General features: G+C 43.6%; 1 protein-coding gene across 2 annotated transcripts in view; it reads right to left on the reverse strand.

The window, feature by feature from the left end:
* LOC132099090 (chemokine-like protein TAFA-5) overlaps positions 1-12,244 on the reverse strand; it is a 400,739-nt gene that overhangs the window by 8,057 nt on the left and 380,438 nt on the right. The window lies entirely within an intron of this gene.

Here is a 12,244-nt window from a genome sequence, read left to right on the forward strand (position 1 = left end):
GATTTCGGAGTTGCTGTGAAAAAGCATTCTTTGTCATCTCACATCACAGTTATTCATGTTTTGAGAGTTGAATCACTTTCCCACTTTTTAACTTATATTTAAGGATTGTGATTACTTGAATATACAGTAATTCAAAATCAGATATGTTATAACTTATCACGCTAAAACCTGTCACTCATGAATCATAATGCCTGTCGACTGAGCCCTTGTGATAATTGCGGCTTACGACATTTACATCAGCACCTCCCAGTGTGTGTGTGTAGTAATGTTCTGATGACTGATTGAATGCAGTACATGCATATTTGGGCTTGTTTGTTAAACAATTAGCTTATGCAATTTATATGTTTGAAACACACCAAACTGACCCCAAACGAGCCCAAATTTTGTCCACCTGCCCCAGCCAATTTTTCCCTGCACAATTAAATTCAAACTGCCCAATCTGGCAACACTGAGCGGCACTTCAAACCGAACGTGCTTGACGTATGCCACGACAAAGCACATATGCAACAAATGACATCAGAAAAGTGTCAGTATGTTATAATCGGTAAAGGTCTGTTACTGAACCGATACCGAATCGTCCTCATCTGTATCGCGATGCATTGAAGAAAGTATTAATTTCGACTCCCCTACACATAAATAGCTTAAGACATCCTCTTGAGTAGGACTAGGAGGTATGACAATAGAGTTTTACAGAACTACTTAATTTTTGACATGCTGATAAAGATAAAGAAACATAAAAAATAAAGTGTAGACATGCTCAATGATATTGAAGTAAATACAGTCGTTTGCACCTTAAGTGACCATTAGAAGAAATACAGGTGTTAGGGTTAAAAAATATGTTGTTCATTAGATGCTCAACAAAAACACTTCTCTTTCTCGTCAAGTCAAGTCACCTTTATTTGTATAGCGTTTTGTACAATACTAATTATTTCAGAGCAGCTTTACAGTTTCAAGTGGTGGGAGCGGTGGGTGCTTGAGCACCTGCCACTTTTACCCTTGATGCCCAAAGTGCCCTTTAGTTTAGGCAGTTTTTATATATATATATAGATTGTGACGGGGTGAAGAAGTACATGACACGAGGATCAAGGTAAGTTCCCCGAAGGGTGGATTTTATTGTAACCGTGAAGGGGAAATAGCCAACGTGAGGGGTTTCCGGTGCTCAGTGCTCTGCATTCTCTCTTCCTTTGGTGCGCAGTGCTGTGTGGGTCCGTGAAGTCCGTGTCCTATGGGCTGGCGGTCACATGCTGCTGTCTGGAGGGAAACACAGAGAAATTTTAGCCGAGTCTTTTGGAGACATCTCTCACCTCTGTGTTCGTCAACGCTACTTATAAAGCCTGTCCCTGATGGGCTGCAGATGTGACCGCTCATCCCGTAATGAGCAGGTGCAGGTGTGCCTGCTCTGTTTCCAGGGCGATGCTGATGAGAGAGCGCGCTTCGCATCCAGCCCTTAGCCATTCATGCAGATGCATGGTCAGCGCTTCCAGGGGTTTCGGATTGGGTGCTAGACATTATAAAGAGAGGCTACTCGCTACAGTTTTTTCGACGCCCTCCGCGATTTTCAGCGCGCATCGAAACTACGGTCAAAACAGAAGTAGCGCACCTACTTCGGGCCGAAATATCAAAACTGTTGAGCAAAGGGGCTGTGGAGCCTGTATCTCAAGCTCAAAGCGAAGGGGGGCTGTACAGCAGATACTTTCTAGTGCCCAAGAAAGACGGGGGTCTCAGGCCCATACTGGATCGAAGACAGCTGAACAAGGCATTGGTGAAACACAGTTTCAGAATGCTTACGACCAGGAAACTCCTTGCGCATATTCGCAGAGGAGACTGGTTCATGTCAATAGATCTGAAGGACGCGTATTTTCAAATACAGATAGCGTCACGTCACAGGCGATACTTGAGATTCGCCTTCGAGGGCCAGACATACCAGTTTACAGTCCTGCCGTTCGGCTTGTCCGTGGCTCCTCGTACGTTTACGCTCAGAGGTTTTCAGAAGATGCTGGGTCTCATGGCCTCGGCATCTCCAGTTCTTCGATTGGGCCTGCTCCGCATGCGCCCCCTGCAGTTCTGGCTGAGAGCGCGAGTACCGCGCGGAGCGTGGATATCTGGTCGGCTACGTCTCAGGGTCAATCAGAGCTGCGTTACAGCCCTGAAACCCTGGACAGCGAACGACTGGTACCAATCAGGTGTAAGCCTGGGGACTTCCTCGAAAGTGAAGATGGTGTCGACGGACAACCTCCACTTCGGGATGGGGAGCGCTGCTCGAGGGCAGACCGTTCTTTGGCCTGTGGTCAGAACGGGAAAAGCTCCAACATATCAACTGTCTGGAAATGCTGGCAGTGGAGAACGCGCTGACGCGTTTTTGTCCCCGAATCAAAGGCCACCACGTCTTAGTCCGTTCGGACAACATGTCTGTGGTGTCCTACATAAATCGCCAGGGCGGTCTCGGGTCCCGAAACCTGTACAGGTTGGCGGAGCGCCTCCTGGTTTGGGCTCAGCGCAACTTGCGCTCACTGAGGGCAGTTCATGTGCCTGGGCTACAGAATCTGGGTCCAGACAGGCTGTCCAGAAACAACATTCCCCCTTTTCCAAGAACGAAAGCGCGCTGTCACGGAGATGGCCGTGCTGCCCGCTTTATGCTTTTCCCCCCGTCTCCCTCCTTCCGCAGGTGATAGAACGGGTGAGGGAAACGAGATGCTCAATACTGCTTGTAGCACCATTTTGGAAGAACCAACCATGGTTTCCAGATTTGATGCAGTTAGCAGACACTGCCCCGTGGCCAGTGCCGTTGAGGAGGGATCTCCTCTCGCAGGCCGGGGGCTCGATTTGGCACCCTCAACCGTAGTTGTGGTCCCTCCATGTGTGGGTGCTCAACGGTTACCCGCTGATCTCTCAGTGGGAGTGCTAAATACCATCACTCAGGCTAGAGCTCCGTCGACACGACGGCTGTATGCCTCGAAGTGGTCGGTGTTCTCCAGCTGGTGCACAGCTCGGGGATGTTCACCCCTTAGTTATGAGGTGACGGAGATTCTCTCCTTCCTATAGGAGCTGTTGGATAAGGGCAGAGCCCCCTCCACGCTCAAAGTGTACGTGGCAGCTATCGCAGCGTTTTCTGAGACAGCGCTCGGTCAGTCAATAGGAAGGAACGATTTGGTCATCCACTTCCTTAGAGGAGCTAGGAGGCTGAATCCTCCCAGACCTCCGTCAGTCCCTGTATGGGACCTCGCGACGGTTTTGGAGGCCATGAAAGGTTCCCCTTTAACGCCTATCCTAACGATTAGCCTCAAGCATATGTCGTTCAAGACAGTGTTCTTGTTGGCTCTCGCTTCAGTGAAGCGTGTGGGTGACCTGCACGCGCTCTCGGTGAGCCCGTCGTGCTTGGAGTTTGGGCCTAATGACTCAAGGGTCATACTCAAACCTAGGCATGGTTATGTGCCGAAATCCCTCAACACGCCGTTTCGGGCTCAGGTTATTGCCCTGTCTGCCCTGTCGGTGTCAGGAGAGGATGGAGACTCGAGTCTTCTTTGCCCTGTTAGGGCTTTAAGAGCTTATGTGTCTCGCTCTGCTGTCTTTAGACGGACTGAGCAGCTGTTTGTCTCCTTCAGTGGCCGTTCCAAAGGAATGGCTGTTTCGAGACAGAGCCTATCCAGATGGATAGTTGATGTCATAGCGTTAGCTTACGCTTCCAGGGGCCTTCAGTGCCCACTGGGCGTCAGAGCACACTCCAAAAGAGGCGTCGCCTCGTCGTGGGCGTGGTCTACTGGGATCTCCTTGCAGGATATTTGTATGGCGGCAGGTTGGGCCTCGCCGTCTACATTTATCAGGTTCTATAACCTGGAGGTTCCTGTCGGTATAGTCGAATCAGGGACCTGATTGGAACTCTGAGATCGCGAGCGTTATGCGCTGCCGACTGTTATATGGGCAGTATTGCGTAAGACCCGCATTACCACATTGGTCAGGCCTTGCCTCGACTGTATGATGTCATATTACCACGTCTACGGGCGCTGCTAGATATGGGACGGAGGGTCTCTCCCCCCCCCCCCCCCCCCCCCTGTCCTGGGCTCTCTGTGAGTCCCTCGGGTGACGCAGTACGAGAGAACTCTCGTAAGAGAACGTACTCGGTTACTAACGTAACCTCGGTTCTCTTCTAGTAGAGGGAACGATTACTGTGTTCTCTGCCGTGCGTACGATTCACTCTGGTTCGCTTCGGCAATGAAATAAATCAGGTGAGTCAGCCTTTTCGAGCTCCTTTTATAGGGTTGGGCCACACCCGTTTCGGCGGGAAGTGGCATGAAGTTATTGGTCTGATGTTGCATCAGCCTTTCTCTCGATAGGCTTGTGCAGTTGCCGCAGAGCAGCCAATGAGCGAGCGAGCCGTCTCGCCTATGGCTGTGTGCTGCTGCAAATGCGCTTTACAACAATTCAAAATTAAGGATAATTTTTTGCTTCAGTATTTTGTGAAAAGAGACTTTTCCCATAGCGTCTTAGCTAAGACGCAGTACTCGTTCCCTCTTCTAGAGAGAACCAAGGTTACGTTAGTAACCGAGTACGTTTTAGTCAATGAAATCCAAGTCACATTTTTGTCATTCTGTATAATGGTTAAACTAATTAAATATTTTTGCTCAAAATTATAATCGTAATGATTGCTGTCACTTGAGAAATTTACTTTTGCATTTCAGGTATTGCACTTTCACCATTAAGCACGAATAAAGAGAATGTGGACACATACTGACATGGTGTATTTGACCTCATTTAGTGTACTGATTTATTATAGCCTTTTCAATATATAAATTAAGCCCAAAGACTTGTGAAGTCTCTCTGTCTACATTATGATAAACAGCTAAAACAAACAAAAAATATTATAACAATGAAATTCCTAGTTACTCCATATTGCAATAGCCTATTTATCTATTTCTTCAGTGATTAAGTGTATTTATTCAGCGATCAAAATCGCAAACAATATAGTCGAGATCTCATGAGAGAACACAGCTTGTTTGTTTTTCAAATCATCAGCTGTGGCATTTTTGCAATGAGGAGCGAGCTTGTGCATAAGGTTGCCAGATTGCTTTAAATAAGCAAAATGTATCAATGTAACAGAGAAGCTCTGATTTATTTATTGACTTTATTACTGTCTCGTTATGGGAAAAAAGCTCTTTAATTAATATTTTTCATCATAGACTTGTTAACAAAATTAAAGGGTTAGTTCACCCAAAAATGAAAATTAGCTAGTGTTTTACTCACCCTAGAGGCATCCTAGGTGTATATGACTTTATTCTTTCAGACGAATCCAGTCTGAGTTATATAAAAAATTGCATCGCTATTCCAAGCTTTATAATTGCAGTCAGCAGGTGTTGCAGCTGAACAGTTCACAAGTTTTGTCAAATATAGCATGCGCATTCATTATGTAACGGATATGCAGGTCATCGAGTCATGGGTTCTGAACTAATGAATCACGGTTCGTTGAATCTAAAACAATGCAAACCTAACACTTTGAGATTTTGGTTTCAGGCATATAGAATGAAACCTTTTTACACTAAATGCCTGGCCTGGCGCCAGCCTGGCTGGATTTAAATTATTTACGACACAGGATGAGACATTCCAAAGTCACGTGAGCAGCCTCAAAGGAGAAATGGACTCTCCTTTCAACTTACACACACCCACGCACAGACACACCCACAAATGTTTTATCTTACACTCATCATGTAAAGTCCTTAATAATATGTATTTTGAGTATGTTTGTGCGTTGCATAAATGGTTAATCCTTGTTATGTGAAGAGTATAAGTTGATACTTAAGATTTGGAAATGTTTCTCCTAAATTGTAACCTTCTCAAATAGAATCATGAGCTGTAACCCAACTCCTTCAGAGTCGTAAAACTTCACGACTGCATCTGGGAGAATCAGGGAAGCCAGCTCTCGCTGGAATTTTTGTAAGGAAAGAGAAAAGCACCTTTTAAGGGTATAAAATATATCGCTTTTGTGCTTAGATGTCTCCCCATATCAAATTGGAGTATCTGCAATTTTATCATGTGTTAATCAAATTTTAAATGTGTGTAATTCTGCATTGGAATGTAACTTCATGTTTTGGATCATTTATATATGTCACTTTTGGTGTCTGCTTAATCGTCATGCTTTGACTAACTCATTTATCTAAAGCAAATTAATGAAAAATGTATTAATCTGGAATTATGAACGTGCTAGGATATCACTGTTGAAATCTGATAAACCCTAATTTATTAGGGTGGGTGTTTCCACAGAGACAAAGGAACCTTTTCCCGCTTCAGTTCGCGGACGTTGATTGGTTGTTCACGCGAACAGAGGCGTGAACCATTTCAAGCCATAAGAGCTGACCCCGGAAGGTCCAGCCTCTCTTCTCTCTTCTCTGGTCCTCGCTCTTCTCTTACGCGCTGCTCGTCCCTCCGCGCGGCCCGTCCCCCTCAGCACAGGGGCTGAGAGGACAGCCATTCTCATGACTCCTTCGGAAGCTTTCGTTTTCGAGGAAGACGAACTCTGAAACATTGCTTTCTTTGAACTTTCAAATATCGCGCGATTCCGCAGCAGCCCGGACACAGAGAGGACAAGCCCAGATTGACGCACGCTACACGCTACACGCCCACGCTGCTTTCGCATACACAAAGAGAACATGCAAGTATCATTATGGAAATTTTAAATGCTGCTAAAAGTTTGTCTATGATTTGAGTTCTATGTTGTCTCTCAAGGGTTAATGTCTGTTGGTTTACATAACTGTATTCTCTTTCCTTATCCTCTTTCACTTCACTACTGTCTATATTGTCGTATGCGTATTTACTCTGTATAAATCGTTGTTGATGTATTATTAGTTCAATTATTAAATTCCATATACTCCAGATTGTCTGTCTAAGTTGCTCATGTTACGAAGTCAATGAAATGCCGTTCTTAGCTACAAAGCTGATTTGTTACTTTAAGTAATATAAATTTTATAAGGACAGGAGAATGGTTTCATGGCCAGAAACTATTCGTCCTGGAATTATAAGAAGTGATAGCGTTACTGAGAATTAATAAAACAAATCTTACGGCCGTTTGCTGGACGAACCACGTTTGATTTCCATTAATTTTTAGTAAAAGATATCACAATAATTAATATGAAGAATAGAATATTGAAATATTAATGATTAAATTACAGTGCCTTGTGATGAGTTATTAATATATACAATTGACCTATTTTTCATCTTCAATAATTTTAATGCAACTGTAATATGATATATATATTAATCATATTCCTGATTAATTACCCAAATTGCCTATATATCATTTGAGTTAATTATTATGTACAACCCAGTGCGGCTACATATTTGGTGGGGGAACGCGGCCATTTCAAACTTCGTTTTGTGAGCAATCCAGTTCAATCTGTGTATATGGTTATTAATAATTTCTGCACGCGCGCTATGAAATTTGTACTTGTGAGAAGTCGCAAGACGCGAACTCACCCCTTACTGAGTGAGGCAAAAGCTGATCAGTCAGCACTTTAGGTATTTATAGAAACTTAACAGTATAGTCACTGTTATTTTAATGAAGGTAAAATGTTAAGTCTCCTGTTAAGAAAGACCAAGATCTTTTTACAGTGAGAACATTTTAATATGAATAATTAAAAGATGAAGAAATCTTTTATTAGTTGCAACATGTAAATCTGAACATGAGCGATGTTCCTCTGATTCAGTTAAAAAGGCCTTGCTTATTAAATATCGTTATTGAATTCGTGGTGAACCACAGTGATATTAAAAAATAAACGATAAAAACTCCTGGTCTAAAATTGGCTTAGCTACCCGATTTCTATACCTAAAACATTTAAATCATAAGTGCTATTTTGATAAATGTTTATGGGAGTTCAACAGATGTAAAAATTCCTGTTTTTCACATTTGTGTCTTGGCAGTGAAACGAATCCTGTCCTTATGCTCTTGTGCAGTATATAGCACCACAAAAGGTCCTAAAAACCTTAGTCTGTTTGTTAGTTGGGATTCTGATGCAGAAAATCAGCCTGACAAACGATCAGAGTTAGATCACATTGAAGTCAGCTGTAATTCCGCTTACTAAACACCAGAGGGGGTCTTTTGTTTAGAAGTTCAAAATCACGCCCTGCCTTCTGATTCCATCTTGCATGAGTGCAAGTAGGTGCCATCTCGTGGCCGTTTCAAATAATGCGCTCTAATTGCTAATCTCTATTTTCCTTGCGATTTATTGAATTAGATGTCTAAATTCTCAATAATTATTTCCATTTACATCCTTGCTCATGCGAATATTATTCCAGGTTAGACAATTTCAGACTGTTTACATTTACTTTGAATTTGGTTCAAACGTGATTTGAATTAGAATTTAATTGTGTAATAGTGTAAATTAAGTGTCTCAGGTAAACCACTGATTGACCCACTTAGAAGGTAAGCCATCTAGCGGCAGTCTCCTGTTAAATCGACTAAAAGCTCTTTGCTCTCTTTCAATTCAATTATGAACCAAGATGGCGCCACACATGGCTGCTTCAGTGCTTGGCTCTCCAGTGTTTGTACTGTTTTTGTTCGTTTTTCCTGTATTTTGTTTAACAAACACGATCAGTTTCACCAGGGATGAACTGCTGAACATTCGGCAGAACACACCACATGATATTTTTCCGGATTTCTATTATACAGACGTTTTACTGAACATTGTTATCGGAGGAGCAGCGGCGCTGATCAAGCGCTTCAGGACGCGCAGACGGGGAAAGCAAGCGGGAGCGCTCGTCAGACTCAGGAAGCGCGGATTTCGAACGCCGTTGCCTAGCATCCATCTCGCAAATCTCCACTCTCTACCCAACAAAACGGACGAACTCCTTCTGCTCTCTCGGACAAATAAGGATTTCTCTCATTCTGCTGCTCTGTGTTTCATGGAAACCTGGCTGAATGACGCCATACCGGACAGCGCACTCCATCTGCCGGGCTTTCAGCTGTTCAGAGCGGACCGCGAAGCAGAATCAACGGGGAAATCGCACGGCGGCGGGACATGCTTTTACATCAATGAACGGTGGTGTACAGATGTAACTGTGTTAAAGAAGATGTGCTGTCCTGATCTAGAAATGCAGTTTATCAACTGCAAGCCGTTCTATTCGGCGCGGGAGTTTCACTCGTTCATTCTGGTTAGTGTTTACATTCCTCCACAAGCGCATGTGAGCTCAGCTTTACAGAAACTCGCTGATCAGATCACAGACACAGAACAACAACACCCGGACTCTGTTTTAATCATTCTTGGGGACTTTAATAAAGCCAATCTCTCCCGTGAACTGCCAAAATACAGACAGCATGTTACCTGTCCCACCAGAGACAGTAATATACTGGAACACTGTTACACCACAATAAAGGATGCATATCACTCTGTTCCACGAGCAGCTTTGGGACGTTCTGATCACTGTCTGGTTCATCTTATACCGACCTACAGGCAGAAACTTAAATCTGCTAAACCTGTAGTAAAGACTGTGAAGAGATGGACCAGCGAAACAGACTAGGATTTACAATCTTGTTTTGACCTCACTGTTTTTGAAGCTGCTACCACCGATCTGGACGAACTCACAGAGACTGTAACATCCTATATTAGTTTCTGTGAGGATATATGCATTCGTACCAGGACTTATTTAACATTCAACAATGATAAGCCATGGTTTACAGTAAAACTCAGACACCTTCGTCAGGCCAAAGAGGATGCCTACAGAAATGGGGACAGGGTCTTGTACAATCAGGCCAGGAACACACTGAACAAAGAGATTAGAGCGGCTAAAAAGACCTACGCTAAAAAGTTGGAAGACCAGTTTACTTCCAACGACTCTACTTCAGTTTGGAGAGGACTGAGAGCCATCACAAACTACAAGACACCATCCCCTTGCACTGAGGCTAATCAACAACTTGCTAACGACCTGAATGAGTTTTATTGTAGATTTGAAACCCCCAACACCCACTCTGACCATCTCCCAACACAACTGTTAACACCTCCTGCAATCACCCTCTCCATACCTCCTGCTCTTCAAATCTGTGAAGATGATGTGCGCCAGGTCTTCAAGAAAAACAAAAGAAGAAAAGCACCAGGACCAGATGGCGTTACACCAGCCTGTCTGAAAATCTGTGCTGACCAGCTGGCCCCCATCTTTTCACAGATCTTCAACAGATCTCTGGAGTTGTGTGAAGTGCCTTCCTGCTTCAAACGCTCCACCATAATCCCCATTCCAAAGAAACCCAAGATAACAGGACTTAACGACTAAAGACCTGTGGCTCTAACGTCTGTCGTCATGAAGTCTTTTGAAAAACTGGTTCTGGCTTATCTGAAGGACATCACTGGAACCTTACTGGACCCCCTGCAGTTTGCGTACCGAGCAAACAGGTCAGTGGATGATGCAATCAACATGGGATTGCACTTCATCCTGCAACATCTGGACAAAACAGGGACTTATGTGAGGATCCTGTTTGTGGACTTTAGTTCGGCTTTCAACACCATCATCCCAACAACCCTCCAGACCAAACTGACCCAGCTCTCTGTTCCTAGCTCTATCTGTCAGTGGATCACCAGCTTTCTGACAGATAGGCAACAGTTAGTGAGACTGGGGAAATTCATGTCAAACAGCTGCTCCACCAACACTGGTGCCCCTCAGGGATGTGTTCTCTCCCCTCTGCTCTTCTCCCTGTACACCAATGACTGCACCTCTAAAGACCCCTCTGTCAAGCTCCTGAAGTTTGCAGACGACACTACAGTCATCGGCCTCATCCAGGACGGTGACGAGCCTGCTTACAGACAAGAGGTTGAGCAGCTGGCTGTCTGGTGCAGTCTTAACAACCTGGAGCTGAACACGCTCAAAACAGTGGAGATGATTGTGGACTTTAGGAGAAACCCCCCTGCACTTTCCCCACTCACCATTATGAACAGCACTGTGGCTGCAGTGGAGTCATTCAGATTCCTGGGAACCACCATCTCTCAGGACCTGAAGGGGGACAATCACATTGACTCCATTGTGAAAAAAGCCCAACAAAGGTTGTACTTCCTTCGCCAGCTGAGCTGCTGAAACAGTTCTACTCAGCCGTCATTGAGTCAGTCCTGTGTACTTCAATTACCTTCTGGTTTGGTTCAGCTACAAAATCAGATATCAGAAGACTACAGAGAACTGTTCGGACTGATGAAAGGATTATTGGTGCTCCCCTGCCCACCCTCCAAGAACTGTACACATCCAGAGTGAGGAAAAGGGCTCAGAAAATCACTCTGGATCCCTCACATCCAAGTCACCCCATCTTTGAACTTTTGCTATCTGGCTGGCGCCTCAGAGCCACAAATACCAGAACAGCAAGGCACAAGAATAGTTTTTTCCCCCAGGCAATCTACCTTATGAACAGTTAAATGTTTCCCACTTAAACTTATGCTTATGCAAAAAATGTGCAATATCCTTATACTTATTTGTTACCCCTCCATCCTAGAACATTCCTGCATCTCACTCACTCAATCCTATTCCATTATCATTTATAGCACAATTGTTTATACACTTATTTATTAGCCAATTTGTAATTCTCCTTATTTTTTTTTTTTATTTATTTTTTTTTGTCTATGTGTTGTTGTCTCTGTGTACTGGAAGCTTATGTCACTAAAACAAATTCCTTGTATGCGCAAGCATACTTGGCAATAAAGCTCTTTCTGATTCTGATTCTGATTCTGTTTTGAATTGCATGTCTATTTTGACCCTTTCTGATTAATTTCATAATTAATAATGATACTTCACTGTTATCATTGGTTATTATATGATATTATTCAGATTTTCATTTTAATTCTTCTCACATGCTTATTTTAAATTTTGATTTAAACCAGTTTTGAATTTTTAATTTGAATTAAGTTTTCTGCTCACCAGGTTAAGCACAGAGAGGGAGTATGCCCCCTTGTGGTGAAAACCAGCTACTACTTCTCCCGTGTTTCATTCCTGTATTTTTCTTCTCTCCTTTGGCTTAGGTTATTTTGATAATTACCATTATTATCATAATCCCTTTGCTTTGTTTTATCATTATTAGGTAAAGCTGTTACCTTTCCTTTCTACATATATATTTACTCAATTGATGTTAAACAAACCAAACCTTAATTAACTTTAAGTTTCCTTTGTACATCCTTTGTGTATTTGATTGTAGAACTCCCTTGGTGATTGGACAGTCATCTCAGGTCTCCAGTGAGCAAGGCTGCCCGACCGGTGTTACCGACACTGACCCAGTTACCTCGAGACCCAGAAC

This window comes from Carassius carassius, chromosome 22 (assembly GCF_963082965.1).
Source record: "Carassius carassius chromosome 22, fCarCar2.1, whole genome shotgun sequence".
NCBI lineage: Eukaryota > Metazoa > Chordata > Actinopteri > Cypriniformes > Cyprinidae > Carassius > Carassius carassius.